The 20,480-nt window shown below is 46.7% G+C and overlaps 1 long non-coding RNA gene across 7 annotated transcripts in view; it reads right to left on the bottom strand.

Moving 5' to 3' along the window:
- Positions 1–20,480, bottom strand: part of LOC106824820 (uncharacterized) — a 454,906-nt gene that overhangs the window by 202,273 nt on the left and 232,153 nt on the right. For all 7 annotated transcript variants that reach the window (XR_011493359.1, XR_011493365.1, XR_011493361.1 and 4 more), the window contains exons 10-11: positions 7,388–20,445; positions 1,434–1,515 (exon numbers count right to left, since the gene is read on the bottom strand). This is a non-coding gene — a long non-coding RNA (uncharacterized lncRNA). The remainder of the gene's footprint in view (positions 1–1,433; positions 1,516–7,387; positions 20,446–20,480) is intronic.

The raw sequence follows: 20,480 nt of genomic DNA, 5'->3' as shown, positions 1-20,480 counted from the left end.
CTGCCCAAGGTCACACAGCTAGAAAATGGCCTCTCTTTCTTCACTCTACACACAGCGATTTCCAGCCCCGGGCCGGAAGTGCAGTTTTGTCGAAGCCCTGATGGTGCGGTGGGGAGGGCACGAGGGTGATCTGAGAAGCTCTCTGTTCCCCTTGGCAGCTGTCTTTCCATTCTCACCCCCAACCCCCCGCCCGCAGCCCTGTGCCAGGTTTGTCGATCGCAGAGGCACCACGCCGAGTGCACAGCCTTAAAGTGCAGCGTTTCCCCTGGTTTCCAAGCCTCCGGCGCTGTTCTTTGCGACGCTCTAAACTCAGGAACCTCTCCCGCTCCTCCCAGGATGGAAGGTCTCAGCCACAGCCCTGAGGCTACAGGGGGGCCGAGGCTCAAGACCAGGAGTGACTGCACCTCCCACCCAGCACCCTTGCCCCAACGCCATGTACCAGGGATCTAATTCCTTATTGGATGGACAGGACAGGACGGGGTGGGGAAGACAGAGGGAAGAGGAGACACAAGGACAGCCCCAGGAAGGGAGTCCAGGGGTCCAAAGAGAGTAATGATTTCAGGGGAGCAAGATGGAGCAGGTTCCTGGCCACCAGGAAGGGCAGAAAGAGAGGGAGGCCTCACAGCCCTGTGAGCACCCTGCAGGTGATGAGAGGTCTTGGCTGTCACAGGGGAGGCTGGGGTGCAGAACACCTGGTCACTGGCTGTGGGTCAGAGGAAGGTAGAAACTAACGGAAACTAATGGGGGGTGGTGGGGTGTGGGGGGAGTGGGTGGTATTTTCTTAAAAAGAATGGACTCTGGAACCAGGCTGCCTGGTTTTGAATCCTGGCTCTGCCACTTACTAGATTCTCGGGCAAGTGAATTAGCCTCTCTATGCCTCAGTTTCCCCAATTCTACAAGGGACAACCATCACATACTCCCTGATCTAGACTTAGGTTGACAGTGGAGATCTAGATGTGGTTGGGGTTGGGGGGGGGGGGGCATGTTGGCTGGCTTCCTGCACCTCGCAGGGCTGGTCTAGGGGCTGCAGTGGGAAGAGCCCTGGGCACATGGGCACACGGGAGCCTCCTCAGCCATGAGGAGCCAGGACAGGTGATGGCAGAGAATTGTGGCAAGAATGGGGGCCTGGGGAGTCGGACAGAACTGCCATGTACTCTCATTCTGAGCCTGGTGCTCACCTGCTGGCATCATGGGCATCACAGTCTAAGAGGCACATGAGGCTGGAGCCTCTGAGGACAGTAGGCAGTGTGTCATTCACAAGGGGTGACTATCCATCCTCCCAACAAACTGTGGTGAAGTAAATACTATGTTCCAAGTGCTGTTCTAAACCGTGAACAAGACAGAAGGGACCTACACCTGGAGATCCTGGTTGGTAGGTTCATGTTTGTTAGCTCAGAGCTGGGCTCCTGTCCAGGTTGCAAGGATGCACTCACCTTGGTGAACTCAGCCTTCAGTGGTTCCTGAATGGTCCTCTCGTTGGGGCTTAGGAATCCGGGGGCTTGTCGTTCTGTCCTTCTGGAGGGAAGAGAAGAAACAGATCTGCTGCCTATGCAATGGTAGCAGGGCAAGGGTCCAGCCCGCATTGCTCAGCTGGCCCAGTGGACGGGGAGCCCTTCAAACGAAGACCAAAGAGTACTTGATAAATGCTGTTCAGTCCCAGAAGATCCCATTCACCACTGCACAAAACCAACTGTGGGTCCTGACCATCAAAAGGAGGGCCGATGTAGCAGAGATCTTTGAATCTCTCTCCCAAACTGAGAAATAAAGGATTTATTTCATTATAAAAATAGGTGAGTAGTTACTATGTTTCTGGTACCTGATACATTACCTTATTTAGTCTTCCCAACAACCCAGTGTGGTGAGTATCATTGTTGCCATTTTACAGATTGGAAAATCAAGGTTAAGTGAGGCTAACTAAGGTGTTCGAGGTCATTCTGTTCATGACAATGGACGAATGAATCAGAAACCTACACACTCTGTGGCCCAGACAGTGGACTCCCTCCTGCTCCCTGTCAGCCATCTATCCATTGATACCACATAGTAAGCTGTATCTAGTCGGTCATCCTTTTTTACCTTGACTCATCTCCTGTGTGCTTCCCTAAGCCTAGACTTGTTGCAAGGTACATGGCCAGTCCTAATGAATATACCAGTGGTTGACAGGTGGTTTGAGTTTCTTTTTACACAGAAATGAAAGTGACACCATCTTAGGTACGAGAGTAGGAGATAAGTGCATTCTGACCGTGCCGGAATATTGCGGTGGAATTAGAGCATCAAAGGAAAAACTGAGTATCTTAAGAGAGGGCATTGAGAATACATACTTCAAGCTAGCAGCTTGTTTTCAACATTTACCTGTTTGCACACCTGCAATCAGAGGAAAATGAAATCCTCGATCACCGACGGACAGAGGCGCCTTGACATTCAGAGCAGGAGCCACAAAGATTCGCTATAAAGAGCCAGATAGTACATATTTTGGGCTTTGCAGGCCACATGTTTCTCTCACAACTACTCAACTCCACCGCTGTCCAGCAGCCCTGGACAACACGTAAACCAAGGCGCGGAGCTGTGTCCCAATAAAACTTTATTTACAAAATCAGGCTGTGGGCCAGACTTGGCCTGTGGGCCATATTCTGCTGGTTCTTAGTTTAGAACAGACACAGCAATATGACTATTTAATGAGAACTGATTGTGTGGCAGGCACTCCACGTATTTTACCCCCTTTCAAAACAGGTCTTTGGCCAGGCACTGTTCTAGCACAGGGTTTCAGTGCAGAAAAAGACAAAACCCAGCACTCCCCAGGCTTACCCACTGGGCAACCCTGTTCATAGCCCTCCCCAGGAGAAACCATCACCCCTACTTTTCAGATGAAGAAAAGATGTGCAGAGAGGGACCATCCCAGAGTCTGTGAGGGGCAGAGCTGGGATTCCAGCCCAGATCCCATATGTCAGTTCTTTCCACGACTCCATGCCATCCCTCAAACCGAATCAAGACCCTCTATTCCAGCTGCATCCCCTCAAGCAGTCATCTTGAGCTGAACTCAACTGCGGCCGCTGGCACCTTTTGTGCCACAAGCCCAGTTTCAGTCCCCTAACCAAGAAATGATGCAGCCTCTGATAAATCCAGAGAAGCTGCTCTCTACGGCAGCCCATGCAGGGCCACCCCCATCTCTGTCTGGGACCCAGACACCCCAGAGGACACAATGAGTTCTGGCCCCTTCCCCAGCATCCCCACAGAGGATGCTGAGGAGCAGAAAGATAGAGGTGACAAACACAGCCTTACTGCCTGAAGGCCTCATCTGTGCAGTGCACGGTGTTACAGGTGGCCTGCCATCCTTTTTTTATGGTTTTATGTGGCTTAAGCCCTGAAATAAGAACTCTCTATGGAAGGGAATTAAGACAGAAAAGGAAAGAGAGTGGATGAACCAAGTTTTCGTGAGTTTCCACTTGGTGCTATGCACAGAATGCACATTTTATCCATACACAGTGGAGTAGGCATATACCGTTGCTCCTATTTCATAGACTAAAGATGGGCAAACTTTGGTAAAGGGCCAGATAATTGTTTTTTTTTTTATAAAGATTTTATTTTTCCTTTTTCTCCCCAAAGCCCCCCAGTACATAGTTGTGTATTTTTGGTTGTGGGTCCTTCTAGTTCTGGCACGTGGGATGCCGCCTCAGCGTGGTCTGACGAGCGGTGCCACGTACACACCCAGGATACGAACCAGCAAAACCCTGGGCCACCGCAGCGGAACACGCAAACTTAACCACTCGGCCACGGGGCCGGCACCAGATAATAGATATTTTTGATTTATGGGCCATGCAGTCTCTGTCACAACCACACAACTGTGCTGTTACAGAGCACACAAGAGCTCTGCACACATTGTCCACAGCTTGTATAGACAATACGTAAATGACCAAGCATGGCTATGTGTCAGTAAAACTTAACAAACACCAAAATCTGAATTTCTTAGAATTTTCATACGTTATGAAATATTCTTTTTCTTTTGATATTTTTATTTAAAATGTGTAAAAGTGTTTACATTCTATTTAACTTACATTTCCATTTAAAATGTAAAACTTTAAACGTAAAAAACATTTTAAAATGTAACAACCATTCTTAGTTTGTGGCAGTGGGTTGGATGTAGCCCATAGGTCATAGTGTGCTGACCCCTGACCCAGATGATGTCACTGCAGGGCAGAAAGATTCAGTGTGCTGGGTAAGTGGCCAACCTGGGAATCTCACCCAGAACCTAGGTTTGCGAGCCGCTGGTGTAGCATTCCCGGGGGCAGTGTGGACAGTAGCAAAATTCTATCCGTTTTTAACAATTTCTAGCAGAACAGTAAAGGCTTGCATTCACTCAACCATTCATTCATTCTCTGATCCTTTAATATGTGCAGGCCCTGAGGTGGGAGGTGTTCATGTCGAGAGCCTCTTTTAAGCCTCACAACTCTTAAGAACGTCGGTCACTTACACCAGTTCTCCTCATTTTGCAGATGAGAGAACACAGGTGCAGAGAGAAGCCCAGGCAGCATTGTGGGAGTGAGAGCTTTTCCTTAAGGAATGTGGCAGCAAATAACTGAGACATACAAAATGAGAAGGTTAAAAGAGAGAGAGAGAGATTTTAAAGGTGAAAGATATGTATATTGTTCCAGATGGGGCCACTGGGAAAAGCTCAGTGCGGGGAGCATTTTCCACCATCAGAGATGGGGTGCCCTGGGCAGCAAGTGGCAGAAGGAATAAGGTCCCAGAGAGGGGGACGGAAGGCTGGGCAGAGGGCAAGGGATTTACTGGCTGTGTGAAAGTTACCACAGACACTGGGGAGGTGGGCAGTTCTGGTCCGAGGAAACATCTAGCAGGGGACTCCTGGGGGCCATCTTCTGTGATGCGACAATTAAGTAAAGGCCAGTGCATGACATTAGGAGCACAAGACTGGGGAGTTTCAGAAGGTGCTGGAAGAAGGTACGGAAAAGGAGGGAGAGAAAGAAAATTCAATGCACCAGGGGAACTGACCATCAGCTGGAAATTCTCAGCCTGAGAGTTTGTAGCCCCCTGGAGCTGGGAAGGTCAGCTGAGCCCTCCCCACAACCCCAGCACATCAGAGGGGGTAGGTAGATGCCACCTCCAGGCCTAAAGCTCAGGCACAGGCTGGGCAGAGGAGAGGGGAGCTCTGTCCAGTTTTTGACTCTGGGGTCCTCAGTCTTCTCAAACCCCTCTTGTGTCCTGGTCCTCACAACCTCACTAGGGCAGCTATCAGCAACTCTCTTGACAATGAGGAAACCGAGACCCAGAGGCCACAAAGCCTCGACTGAGGATACACCCTGAAGCTCCCAGGACTTCTAATAATGATAGCATTGATTAATAATGATTAATAATGATTAGCATTGAATGCTAATGATGCTCTTCCATGGGTTATCCTATTTCACCATTTAATCCTCACAACCTGATGGAAGTTATTATATATTTTATATATATGTATATATATATATGTAATATCATATGGCATGCCCATGAGGAACGTTAAGTGAAGGGCAGTTGTTCTGGACCTCAGAGGATTAAGCCCAGGCTGTTTGATGCTACAGCCCTGTCCTTCAACACCTTCATATCCTCACTGTACCCTCCTGTGTCAGAGAGACCCCACTGGGGAACAGAGAGTTAGAAGGACAGAGACAGAGACGAAGGAAAAACAGCTGTCTTGGAGACACTGTGGTCCCCATTATCTCCCCCAAAGAGAGAAAACAAAGGGCGTGCCGGGGGAGGAAGTGGGTGAATGAGCCTGTGTGTGACATGGGGACTGGAGGATGATTCTGAATAAAGGTCAGGCCTTTCCAGAGCGAGAACGCGGGCTGAAGGGTAACGGTTTCTCTCAACTACAGAGGCACAGGCTGAGGGGGCCACCGAGGCGAGCGGTAAATTTGGCTGGGCGTGTGGGCCTGTACAATAATCTCAGGCCTGCAGGTCACTCCAGGATACCAGGGCAAGCTTTGTACCAGAAAAACCAACTCCTGATTGCCTGCCAGTCGGGACAGTGGGAGGAGGAAACAGAGGAGCGACAGCACACCCGGGACGCCCCCAACCTGCCTCCTTGTCCTGCTGGGTTAATAACAAGCACGGTAACCAACACGTACGGAGCACTTACACGTGTGCTCAGAGCTTTACATGCACCGCACGAGCTCAATGGGGCATCGAGAACAGTCCTTGAGCACGGTGACCAAACCAGCCCATTTTACAAAGGAGGAACCCGAGGGTGAGAAACTGACCTCGGATCATTGTTCTGTTGAATAGTGAGCTGGGATCTGAATCCAGGCAGCCTGATTCCAGGAGCTGCCCCCAAAGCTCTAGGGAAGCAGCTGGGCATGTGGCAATAGAAGCCAAGGTCTCAGAGCCCGGGATTGTGTGGAATCAGTTCTCAAATCCACCACTTCTAGCCGGAGCTGAGCGACTTGGCTTAACTATGCTCAGTGTCTGTTGCCTCACGGGTAAAATGCAGATCCCTGGGTCCCAGGGTGGTAATGAGGATGGGGGATATAAGCAAAGTGGCTGCCAGTAGTTCCTCCATCACTGGTGTCGGGTCTCGTGGGGCCCACAGCCTCTGCCACCTCCCAGGGTATAGCATGGGTCCTCCCTGATCCTCAGGCTTCTCCTCAGCTCCCACAGAGTCGCCCACCCTCATGGGCTGCACGCTGTTTGGTGAACTCCCAACTAGTGTTCCCAAACCTAATAAGTGACCCCAAAGGCCACCGAAGAACCACATTCTCTGATCACGCAGCCCCAGGCCTTCCTCCCTGCTCATCAAAGACAGTCTAACCTTTCGCCTCCCACCCCCACCTCCCACTGCTAGCTCATTATACTCCCTCCACCCAGGAACAAGGGCAATTAAAAAGGTGGAAAATTTAAGTGGGTCAATATGACTATTTTCTAGAAGTTTAGGCATACAATCTGGTGAGAAAAGAAACAGAAACCATGAGCTCACCAAAGGTGGGCAAAGACCGTCTTCTATGGAGTTGCCAAAACCTATTTGAAAGAAAAACCTCCCACTGGGGCCTCCTGTAACCAATTCCATAAATACAAATTTACCAACCTCAGGAAAGACTTTTTTCCTTGTCTGCACAGTATCTCTTCTCTACTCCGTGAACCTCCAGGGTCCCCTCTCCCAGGGCAACATCCCTTGCCCTTCATGAAATAATTACATCAAGCTTTCTAATAGGTTGACAGATAGCACCATGTCATCTCTACCTTTCAGCTTCCCTGCGGAAATACTCCTGTTTGATCTGCAGATCTGTGTAACGGAGGAGGAGAGAGGGAGGAAAAAAGCGAGAGCGGCTCTATTCTGATATATACGTACTTTTCCAGGCATGCCCCCTGCCCTGTTGGGCATAATTGCCTGTTTAATTACCTGTATTCCCGGTGGCCTGCAAATTCTGGGAGGACAGGGGCAATGTTGATCCTTACATCCCCACACATAGAACAGCTACCAGGAAGAGCAAGTCTCTGATAAATGTTTGCTGAAGGCCTGAGGAGAAGAGAGAGAGCAGCTGGGGAGAGAGAGTCTTACGTACATACACCCCTCCTCATCTCCAAGGGCCAGCTTCTCTCCGTCGAGCAAATCCCTGGACATTTTCTCTTGGCCTCAGAGGTCTTTTTAGAGTTCTTGGCCTTTCTTCTTATGGGGGCCACATGGAGGACAAGTTGGCATAGTGTCTGCCACCTGGGGTTGGGGGGCTGGCCGTGCCTCTTCACCCACATGGATGTCTCCCACTTGCCCTCCCCTGGGGGCGCTGCAGAGTGAAGATTGTTCTGTACCAGGCGGAGTCCTGGGTCTTTCACAACCAATGTCTATGGAACACGCCACCCCAAACCTGTAGACGACACATTCTTTTCAAGTTCACATGCAACGTTCCCCAAGACAGGCCATATGCTGAACCACGAGATCACTCTCAATACATTTCAAAGGAGCGAAATCACACAGAACATGTTCTCTGAGGACGATGGAAATAAATTAGAAGAGTAGATACATTCAAAATCCCCAAATATCTGAAGAAACTCTCTCAGTGCTTGACACAGTGTAGATCCTCAACAATTTCTGCCTCGACATCCTTCTCTACCACAGTAACGATCCCTCTGCTGCTGCTGAAAGTAAAGGCCGACCACCGGCCAAGGTTACGGCCACAGTCCCAGGCCTGGCACTTACTGCCCTGTCTGCACAGTGAGCTGGGACAATGAGTCCACCTCGGAGCCCACCCTGAGTCCCTCAGCATTCACCAGATCCACACTGAGGCAGGAAGATCTCCGCTATGCTGCCAGAATGGGGTCCCAGCCCACTCTCCACTCCAAGGAGCCCAGCCTTCTCGAGATGTGGGGAGAGAGCTCAACGGGGTGATGGCTCTTGATCTTTTTACTTAGAATGTTCTCTGGCAGATAAAATCAAATTCATTTTGTTTAGGGAGTTTAGCCGAAACCCCTTGAGGAACAAATGAAGGCAGCACACAGAAATGCCTCCTTTCCTCTGCCTGCCATTTTAGAGGGTCCCCAAGAGGCCAGGAATACAGTCAACCAGAGAGAAACCCAACCAGCCAAGTCATACGAGGGAGACGGAGACTGCCATTGTGACAACCTTTGGACTAAAGAATGAAGTGGGAACTGAATTTCACTGAAGGCTGTGCTTGAGCTTTTCAAGGCCAATAGTCTGATCCATGTGTTTGGTTCACAATATAAATGGACAATTGTGGTGCTGATAAGTCACCACCCGGAAGAGCCCAAGGGTGGAAGTACCTGTTATTGGCACATGCTGTGTATAAACCTTCTACTGAGACTAAGCTGGTTGCAGCATCATTTTCCTACAAATGAGGGTAAAGATCTCCTAGATAAGAATGAGTTGGAAATTAAGACCCAAATTAAAGCACATCTAAAGAGGTTGGTACGTGACAAAACCTCCTCAGAATGCAGTCCATGGAAGGTTTCCGCCGGGATCCTGTCAAGAGAGGCGAGTTTTAAAAGGTAAGATTAGAGCCCAGTTTTGTCACATTCTGGCTGTGGGGCCATGAGCATACGGTGTCACCTCATCTGTAAATGGGCATGATGGTAAAAGAACCAACCTCAGAGGGTGGGCGTGAAGACGAAAGGAGATGACGCACGCAGAGACTGAGCAAGCGCCTCTCACATAAGAACAGTGTTCAGCCCTCGCGATGCCATCTCAGCAAACACACAATTTTCATGACAATCCTGGGAAGTTGATATTCTCATTTTGTAGATGAGAAAATTAAAGCCCAGAAAGCTAAGAAACTTGCCCAAGAACACAAGCTGTAAGTTGTAGAGGTGGGATTCTGACTCAGTCTAATTCTAGAGCCTCAGGAAACTTCCAGTCTCATAGGTGTGACCAACAGAAACCACCACCACCACCACCAGGAGGGCCAGCCAAGGGGCCCCGGGGACAACGCCCTGGGAGTCCAGGGCAGCTAGGAATCACCCTGTAGGAACAAGGGTTAAGATGCCCCATTTGAGCTGGGCCTTGAAGGATGGTTTGGTTTCACCAGGAAAAGGGGGAGGCAAGAAGAGACTGATTGGTAGAAAACTCCCTTTGGCAAAAGCAAGGAGGTATGAAAAGGAATTCCCTGTTTGGGTAAGGCTGGAAAGATAGCTGTGCTGAGAGTCCTGGGCCGGCTAGAGTCTCATATGAACCCATTTCCATGTCTTTGCAAACATTTTGATGCACACAGCACTGTGGCTAAGAGCATAGGCTCTCTGTCTAATGAACCAAGCTATGTAACTTTGAGCAAGACATTCCACTTCGCTGGTCCTGAAGCGGGCTCACATTTCAAATGAGGGCCAACATAGGAACACTCTGCGTGGCTGAACTGACTAAATGAGGCACTCCATATTCAGGCTTAGCTTCAAGTCTGCTGACACTCTGATGCTTCTTTGTGTTTCTGCTCCACTAGATGTGGCCTGGGTCTCCTGCCATCCTGCTCACTGCCCAGACCCCTTTTGCTCACTGGCTGACATCTCTCACGGAACTACTAGTTAATGTTCTAAAAAAGAAACGATTCAAAAACCAAAGAGAAAAGGGGGTTGGTCTATTACTAATTACTAGAGGTGAGTTTCCACTAAGAAAACTCATTACTCACAGCCACACTTAGGGATCTGACTTCCTTTCTTCTGCAAGATACATTTCTGTTAAATAACTGTGATGCCATGTCATTTGAATTCTAACCCTTTGACAGCTGCCTGAGGAAGGTGCTTTCTGCCTGAACTACAAGGTTGTCTCTACTGATCTTTGCATTTTATTGTGTAAAATGGGACAGCAAATTAGAGACTTTCATACAAAGACACATTTGCTTTAAGTTCCCCGTTTCTCACAAACTCAAATCTCGGTGGTCTTGTTCTGTGCCTGTACTTAACTAGATGATTTTGTTAATCTCTCTTTAAATCAAAGATCCTAAGATACACATCTTTGCAAATTTCAACATCTCCCAGACAGGTGTGTGTCCTACAACCAGTGGCATTCAGTAGTTTAATAGAAAGCATTTGTTTCTTTCTTAGTGGCACATAAGTTAAGTGTGAGTTGTATAATGGACGGCATCTTAGATTTGAGGAAAGGCAGGACGTGCTGGGAACCTTGCTAGGTTTGAGACAAAATTTGCTTTTGATCTAAACATCAGCCACATAAATATAGACTGTCACTCCAAACTCACACATGAGAAATCTCATGCCCAGAGTATTAAAGGAAATTTGCTCAAGATTGCTTAGTCCATAGGGAAGGGTTAGGGTGGCGTCCTGGTTACTATTCCTGAGTACAAGTTACTGCAAAACTTAGTGTTGTAAAACAATACTCGTTTTATGTTACTCATGAGTTTTTGGTCAGGAATTCGGGAAGGGCTTGGCTGGGTGTTTCTCATGACCCTGTAGTCAGATGTCACTGGGCTGTGGTCATTTGAAAGTGCAAATGGTCCTAACATCCAAGATGGCAGCCGGCATGGCTGTCGGCCAGTGCTGGGTGCTGGCTGCGAGCTCAGCTGAGACCATGGACCAGAGCATGTACATGTGGCTTCTTCAGCATGGAGTCTGAGTACTTCCCCAGAATGGCATCCCAAAGAAACCAGGCAGGAGCTGCGTGCCCTTGTGTGACTACTGCTTGAAGCCATCACAACACTCAAGGAAAGGACCCAGATCCCATCTTTCAAAGGGGAGAATGTCAAGGAATGGGGCCATGTTGTTTTTAAACCACCCCAGATGAGAACTCTGATCTGACCGGTGCAAAGACACCACATTTGGGATTGCTTGTCTGGTGCCCAGGAGCAGAGGAAGGGAGAAAAGGAACTAAAGGTGCTAAGGAGGATTTTTAGACAAATGCAGGAGGAGTCATCCAGGCTCCCACACTTTCATTCTCAAAGTACTTGCTTTGGGATGTTCAACACTGGTCCGGCGTTGCTCCCATCATCCAGAATGTATCTGGAGCTTTCCGGGAAGTGGATTCAGGGTCAACTTGGCAGGTTCACAAGAGACATCAGGCTTAGAACTTTGTCAGACAGACCTTATTTCTGTCCAAAAAAAGGCTTTATCTAGTTTACTATATACTGAGCACCAATTGCAGAATGTTCTGGGTTCTGTGGGTACCTGAATGAACAAAATAATGCCTCTTTCCTTGTAGGGCTTATATTCTGATGGGGAAGGCAGAAAGTCACCAAATTTGTAATAATGTCAGCAAGTCTATGAACTATAGATAACGACAGAAAATGAGGGGTGAGGGGACCTGTGTTAGAGGGGGTGACCAGGGAAGGCCTCTCTGGGAGTTGACATCGGAGCAGAGATCTGAATGAGGTGAGGAAATGAGCCAGGCAGGTATAGAGGGAAAAAGGGGAACATTCCGTGCTAAGGCCCTGAGGCCAGCCTGTGCTTAGGTACGTTTGACTGACAGCCAGGCCAGTGGGGAGAGTAGAGTGAGCGGGGGTGGCAGGGAGGGCCTCGTAGGGCACAGTAGGGACTGAGGACTTTATTCCAAGTGAGATGGGACTCCATTGGAGGGTTCTCAGCAGGTGAGTCCAATGATTTGGTTGACATTTTTAAAGGGTCCCCTGGCTGCTGAGGGAGAAGGAAGGGGAGGGTAGAAACGGGAAGGCCAGTTACGAGGCAGTAATCCAGGCAGAAGGGGAGGTGGCCTGGTGTGGACTGTCTCTGGAGGCGAGGGTGAGGAGTGGAACAGGCATATATTTTGAAGGAAGATTCCACTGGATTTGGTAATGGGCACGTCTATCTTTAAGCTCACAAACGAGATAGGTTTCCAAAAAATGCTGAGTTGCTGCCCAAATTCAAATCTGCTCTTTACAGAGGATGGCACTGTGGGCAGTAGACAGTGAGAGAGACCAGGTCCAGCCAGCTCCCTCACATACTGGCCAGTGGTCTCGTCCCTCACAAGGGAAAAGGGCCCCGAACGCAGGCAGGTGTCACCCCTTCCTCCCCACTCCCACCCACCAGCCACCAGCAAGAAAGGTGTAAGGAGATTCAAAAGAATAAGCCACTGGTGGAAAGACCCTTTCAAAAAGGAGTTCACAGAAGTCTAGAACCTTCTAAAGGGCAGTCAGGGGAGACTCAGAGCCATTTGCATGGGCAAGTTTGGGTATTTCGGTCATTCACTCCCTGACACGCCTTGATATCACAGCCCCTCCTGTTTTAAGTCAACCTGCTCTAAGGAGACTTTTCTGTTAAAAAGAAACCACCGTGTTGCTGCTTTGAGACAGATTTTAGTGGGAGCTTCATGCTCCATGAGTCTGGGGAGTGAAAGGGTCAAGCTTCTGCTTGAATACTGCATGTGGCCCAAGGATCACATCGGGGTTCAAACTGAAGCCAGTAATAGTGACTCCTTTTCTTTAATTGTTTTTTTTTTTGACAAACATGCGTATAACCACTTACTATGTGTCGGGCTATGCTCTAGTCATTTTATAAAATACTTAGTCATTTTATGAACGCTCATAATAATCTTGGGAGGTAAGTACCACTATTATCCCTCATTCGATGCCCAGTACACATTTATTGGGCATTTTACAGATGAGGACAGTGAGGCACAGAGAAGCTCAGTGACTTGTCCAGGTCACACAGCTGGTTGGTGGAAGAACTAGGAATAAAACCCCAGAACTCCAAGTCTAGAATTTGGGCTCTCAACCATCATACTAAGTTACTCAACCCTGTGCTTTGGTGGAAAACTGTTTATCTATTAGAAATGCTCTCAGCTGCAAAGAGAAGACAACTCAGCTTGGGGTGGCATAAACAAGTAAGAACTGTTTCAATAGCAAAAAGCGTGGAGGTAGTCTTCTGTCTTGGGCTGGTTGAACAGCTTAACGATGCTGTCAATGACCTAGGCTCTTTCTATCTTTTCTGCTCTACCATTTTAGTCTATTAGCTTGTCAGCTTAGGCTTGCAAGATGGCTGCTGCACCTCCAGGTATCATGCCCAACATCCAGGCAGGAAGAAAAGATAAGTATGAGCTTCCCCTATGGGGGGCTTTGTCTTTTTACTTGGGAAGAGAACCCCTCCCTAGCATGCTTACCCCAACAAAACTAGATAACATGCCCACCATTACCATATCTGACTTAAACCAATCTTGATTCATTTCAGGAGGCTGGGATGGGGCCTCTCTTCCCTGAGATCTGGGGCCTCTTCCCTAACACCTGAACCTGGTTCTGTGTGGTGGGGAGGCCATAGCTATTGAGGAGACAACAGACAGCATTTGCCATGGGTAGGTGTTATTATCCCATTTTACAGATGGGCACACTGCAGCTAGAAGTCACCAGGTCAAGATCACATGACTGGCAAAATGGTAGGTCCAGAATACTAACCTACGTCCATCTGACTCTAAATCTCATGCTCTTAACTCTGGCATAATACATTGCTGAGCAGAGTCGAGCAAAACTAGATGGACGCACACTTGGCTTTACCACTAACACTTGTGCAAGTTATTCACTCTCCCTAAGCCTCGATCTTATCTCCAAATTGTGGGTAGTAATGGTACCTAACCAGAGGGTAGCTGTAATGGTGAAATGAAATAACACATGTAAAGAGCCTGACAATGCTAAGTAATCAATAATTCTTGGCTATTATTATCATCAAGATTATTATTGTTGTTGTTGCTATTTTTATGCTATGAGACTTTGTGGCCACAATATACTTGGATCCAGATGAAAACACCACTCTGAGCATCTCTGTGTGACATGGTAGCGGTAGGCTTAAAAGTGAGGAGAGGGGGCCAGCCTGTTGACATAGTGGTTAAGTTCATGTGCTCTGCTTTGGTGGCCCAGGGTTCTCAGGTTCGGATCCCAGGCGTGGACCTAGCACTGCTCGTCAAGCCATGCTGTGGCAGCATCCCAAATAAATAGAGGAAGATTGGCATAGATGTTAGCTCAGAGCCAATCTTCCTCACACACAAAAAAAGACTGAGGAGAGGGTGTTCATTATAACACTAAGTGTAGATGGAGGATTAACCATGTTCACGGTATTACAACTAAAATCTGTTGAATAAACGTAAAAAATAGAAAGCTTTGGCAGTTACTTACAGAAATAGTCTTACCATGTGATCCAGCAATCACTTTCCTTGGTGTCTAACCAAATGAGTTGAAAACATGTCCCCTCAAAAGCCTGCAGACGAATATTTATAGCAGCTTTATTCATAATTGCCAAAACTTAGAAGTAATGAAGATGTCCTTCAGTAAGTGAACAGATAAACTGTAGTACATCCAGACACGGAATACTATTTAGCCCTAAAAAGAAATGAACCATCAAGCCATGAAAAGACACGGAGAGGAACCTTAAACGCATACTGCTAAGTGAAGGAAGCCTGTCTGAAAGCCTACATACTGTGTGATTCCAACTATATGACGTTCTGGGAAAAGCAAAACGATGGAAAGAGTGGAAGATCAGTGGTTGCGAAGGGTTTGAGAGAGGGAGGGAGGGAGGGATTAACAGGGGCCCGGGGGATTTTTAGGGCTGTAAAACCATTTTGCATGATACTATAATGGTGGCTACGTGACATTATGCATTTGCGAAAATCCCAAAGAACCATTTAACACAGAATCCTAAATGTAAACTATGGACTTTAGCCATAAGTATCAGTTTTGGTTCATGAACTGTAACAAATGCACCCTACTAATGCAAGATGTTAACAATATGGGGAATGGGGGTGGGGCTAGGATGTGGGAGCTCTCTGTACTTTCTACGCAATTTTTTGTAAACCTAAAATTTCTCTAAAAAATAAATTCTATTCATTTAAATATAGATATACATATAGTTTAACAACATTCATATCTTTTGATCCAATAATTTCACTTTTGAGATTTTCTTGAGATACAGGACAGCCCAGAAGGAAAATTTCTTTTACGAAAGGGAAAAAAGTAAGCAACCATCTACCAGCAACCATATGGATAAAAGTAACAAATGGTAGTTGAATAGGTTCTCAAATAACATGGGCAATGCTTGCAGAAAAATACAGATGGAAGAAAAAGTGGAAAACTCCTTAAGATAACAACTATGTAAAAAACTTTGTATAAAACAAGTCACACATTAATAATAATTGCTACTATGTAACCAAGGGTCATGACATTATGGATAGCTTTCTGACTCTCTTTTTCCAATTTCTTATATTTTTGAAATACATATGTATTTAAAGGTCTATGAATCCTCTAGCTAGGGGGGAAAAGACAAGAGGCAGCAAAGACAGACAGCTAACAAGAATAGCATCACCTCCACCTCCACCACCATTTCTTGGGAGGAGACATCATGGAAGCCACTGTTTTCAGTACTTCGGTAAGTTATAAACTCATTTGGATAATGCACCGCAAGTCATGAAGCTACAGGCCACCAGGGCGTGTACAGGCAACCAAAGCGATTCCCAGCTGAAGTTCTGAAATCTCTGGTTCAGTCAAAACGCAGTAGAGGCACCCTAGCGGCCCGAGCACACAAAGATAAACGGTAAACAGAAATTCAGAGACCAAATTCAGAGAGTGGAGGTGAAGAATCTACTTACGTTCTCACTCACCCACCTAGCAAGTCTTTCTTTTATTAACTGCTTACGAGAGGCCAGGCGCTGGGGATGCACATATGAATAAAATGAGACCTCTGACCTTTAAGAACTCCCAGTCTAGTCTCTTCAGAACCCTCTATTTCCACACTGTGACACTTCTGCTAGTGGAAGGGCACGTTAACCGTCTAAGAGGCTGCAGCAACGGGCATAACCTGGAATTCTTTCATCAACCCTGGTTGTGTGGCCACCGTAAGTCCCCTCAATACGGTGCAGCTCCCGGAGAGCAGGAACCATCCACACAAACCACAGGATGAAAATTCGCCCTCCCCCACCATACTAGTTCACCTAAGCTGACTTTTGGGGTCAACGGAATTTATTTCTGACTCTACCTCCCACCCCCTCACAACCACATCAAGTATTTCAGATCAAGCATCTGTGAATCATAGGTCAAGCTGATTCATTTCTTAAAGTTTCCGGATTATGAATGAAAATGGTATCGATCACCTGGATGAGGATCAAATACAGGGAGAGACAGCGCGACAGTCGAGACTTGCTCTGCATTTACCTGCAACAATGCCAACTAGATTTCCAGCATTTTATTGAGACGAGGAGAGAGCTGCTGAAAAATTAGCAGGGAGTGAGAGTCGTAAATGAAAATGATCCATCATTCCTTTTTTTTTTTTTTTTTTACCAATTTAAGATGTGTAACATGCTAATAATATTCTCTCCATTCACTGTGCTGCCTTCTTGTTTTATTTTGGTTATTGTGTAAAATGTTTATAGTAGGCTTTTGGAAGCTCAGAACACAGATTCAGAGCCTATAAAATGATGCTTTCCATATCAGAAAGCGGAATGGGAAGGTGATGTGAGCTCAGCACCTACTGCAGTCTCATTTCATATTAAAGACCCAGCGGGGTGGGAAGCAGAGGCTGGGAGGGGTGAGGTCACCTGCCCCGGCAGGTAGCTCACAGTGGCCTCATTCCTCCACAGATCGGCTCAACAGATCAGCTTAGCTCAAGGGGTGCTCAGAAACAGAAGCTCACGGTAGAGATGCAAAACAGTGTTGGGAGCAGGAAAGACAAATTCCCAGAGACCTTTTGGGGCTGTGACTCCCACGCACTTTTCACACCCATTCACCCCAACCTTTCACCTGCAGAACCATGGTGTCTCCAGATCAATGTGTAATGCCAAGACAAGGGACGAGAACTCTCACCCTACATGGGAAAGCCTGATGGGGACCCCAAGGGAAACCCACCAGTGTGTGAATCAGATCCTGTGACCCTTGTGGTCCTGCATCTCAAAGCAGGGGACACGTGATCAAAGCCTTGAAGCTTAGAGGGAAACTCAACCTATGAATCATGGCAGCACAGAACCTTCTCTGAGCCTCCCTCAGAACCCACTGACACTTAGTGTGTCACCAGGGGCCAGAGCAGCTGCACAGTTCTCATGTGAACCAAGACGATTTAATGAGTTTTGGTGGTCTCTTAGGATGCCTCATCAATTCACGAGATGATCTATCCACAGGTGACAAGGTTCAGAAATGCCAGATGAAACATTCACAAGCGAGTCTGGTTTTACCTTTTGTTTTGTTTTTTTTTTACTGAATACTTGGCTAATTTGGAATCATCATATTAATAGATGGAAACCCAGAGAAGGTTAGTGACTTGTCTAAGAACACACAGCTAGAACTAGACAAACCTGATGGTCAAACTCAGGAGTCCATAATCTCTCTCCCCAACACCCGATTGCCTTGCTTAGGACAAAAAGACCACACAAAGCAAAGGAAAAAATATAAACATTTTAATTGGATAAGAAAAGAATAAGAGAGAAGTGTGAGATCTAAAGGCAGTGCATTCCTGGCCAATCACAGACTCTTTGTGACATGAACACAGTGAAGGGCTCTGGGCTGAATCTCTATTTTAAAATTTTAAAATTTATCTTAATTAAAATAGAATAAAAATATAATTAATTAAAATACATATTTTTTTAATTAAAGATTGGCATTTGAGCTAACAACTGTTGCCAATTTATTTTTTTCCCTGCTTTTTTTTTTCTCCCCAAATCCCCCCAGGACATAGTTGTCTATTTTAGTTGTGGGTCCTTCTAGTTGTGGCATGTGGGATGCTGCCTCAACATGGCCTAATGAGCAGTGCCATGTCCGCGCCCAGGATCCAAACCCTGGGCCACCAAAGCAGAGCACATGAACTTAACCACTTGGCGACGGGGCCGGCCCGTAAAAAATATTTTTAACGTGCCCTTTTCCCATCCCGCCACATAGCGGAGAGAGAGTTAATATATTCTGTTTATCCGTTCTGGTGGCACTGTGTCAGCCCTATTATTCAGGGTCTAACAGTTGAAAGAGGCTCAGTGAGTCCATTGGACAGATGAGAAAAATAAGGTCCAGGGATAGGAAATGACCTGCCCGAGGAAATCTAACATCCCTCGCTCTCCAGACCTGTGGTATTCCCAGTGCAGAGTGCACCTACTTCCCTAGCTTCTGCAGAGAAGGGAATTCAGGTCCCTCTGGCAACCCTGATTTCATTTCTCATGATTCTGTCTACTGGTTTAGCAAAATCCCCAGGGCAATTGGCTGATTCTGATGAAATGTATTGTAGCTACCAAAAGATAGCAGTGGACAGGGTTAGTTTGTCAACATATACAGGAGAAGGGATCCTGAACTATAATGAGCATGAAAACAGATAAGGAATTTATTTATTTGGTCCACATAAAAGGTATTATAGCCACACAACGTAATAAAACTATGTAGCAGTTACAAAGAATAAGGTAGCTGACATGGATAGCACTTGATATATTGCTGAGTAGGAAAAGGCAAGTTGCAGAATAATCTCTTTATCACAGGTCTACAAAAACAGTACTCTGTGTGTGTGTATGTGTGTGTACATAAATGCATTAGAGAGGTCTGCGAGGATGTGCTCCAAAGTGATAACCTAAGCAGAGATGATGGGGAAACAAGGATTATGGGCAGTGATCAAAAAAGGACTTCAGGCGCCGGCCCTGGGGCCGAGTCGTTAAGGTCGTGTGCTCTGCTTCGGAGGCCCAGGGTTTCACTGATTCGCATCCTGAGTACAGACATGGCGCCGCTCATCAGGCCACAGTGAGGTGGTGTCCCATACGCCACAACTAGAAGGACCCACCACTAAAATACACAACTATGTATTGGGGGGATTTGGGGAGAAAAAACAGGAAAAAAGAAAAAGGAAGATTGGCAACAGTTGTTAGCTCAGGTGCCAATCTTTAAAAAAAAAGAAAACTGGAAAAAAAAAAAGGACTTTAACCTCATTTGGAAGCTGTTTTTTCCCCACAAGGTGAAAACATTCATTTACTATTTATGTAATAAATGATTGATTTTTTTTTTAAAAGAGAAAAATAGAAATAGGATTCTATTCATTCATCTATCTAATCTATCTATTCATCCAACTATTTGAGCATCTATTATGTGCCAGGAAGGAAATAAGATGAAAAACACAGCCCCTGGCCACAAGAAGCTCCGTTCTAACGGGTGAGCAGGAAGGTCTGCCTGCTTGGTATGCGTAAGGAGGAATGTCGCGAGGAATGTCGCGCGTGCTCTGGTGACAGAAGCAAACAGCACAGAATGGGAACAGAAAGTGATTTCCACGTTTCAGGGGAGATCCAGAGGCCAAAACAGAGTGCCTGGTAAATTCTGCCAAGGCCTGCCATCTTGAAACAAAATGACCACGATGACAGTTTGCAAACGGACAAAGCTTTGCTAATCTTAAAGGAATTCCAATGTCTTTGACTTCAGTTAGAGCTCACGAAGGAACAGGATAGTACAAAGGACAGTTTGGAGGTCCCCCAAATTTAACCCCCACAGAAGGAGATGGTTTAGTTGCTTTTTAAAGGCACTGACTCTTCGGCTGTTTTTATCAGTACATACGGTTTACTCTGCTAGGCTAGAAATGGCCTCTGCCAAAATTGCTGTTTTGACTTGGATTTCCAAAAATAACTCACGAGAAGCCTACAGTGTGAGGGGAAGACGGTCGCTCACAGCTCCAAGGAGGAAAGAAGACAGCATTTGATTCGAATTACTTAAGAGCTGAAATGGAGTGCCAGCATCTCCTTGGAGCAACTGCTATATAATTAGCCATCCTAATGGAATCTTTTCAAAACCAAGGCAGTTCAATAAGGATATTTAATTGAAAATAAGATTTCCAGACCAACTATTCTGTCAAAGCCACATTAAATGAAGACAGCTCAGCAGTGACCGATCCCTGGTAAAACGTATTCTGTGCCACGGGAGAGAAGGTGGGAAGGAGGGAGGTGTTCTGCTATTTGGGGAACATGGTGATGGCCTAGGCTCCTTTTTCCAGCTGCGTGTGTCTTCTTGTCACCGGACAAAAGCACTCAATTCTCTCTGGGCCAGTGTTACTGCTGGGCCTATCCCCTCCGGCCAGTTATTTTCCAGTCTCCTGAAAAGAAGCAGCAAGGATTAAAATCTCGCAGA

This window comes from Equus asinus, chromosome 12 (assembly GCF_041296235.1).
Source record: "Equus asinus isolate D_3611 breed Donkey chromosome 12, EquAss-T2T_v2, whole genome shotgun sequence".
Classification (NCBI taxonomy): Eukaryota; Metazoa; Chordata; class Mammalia; order Perissodactyla; family Equidae; genus Equus; species Equus asinus.
This window is presented reverse-complemented; position numbering and strand designations above follow the sequence as displayed.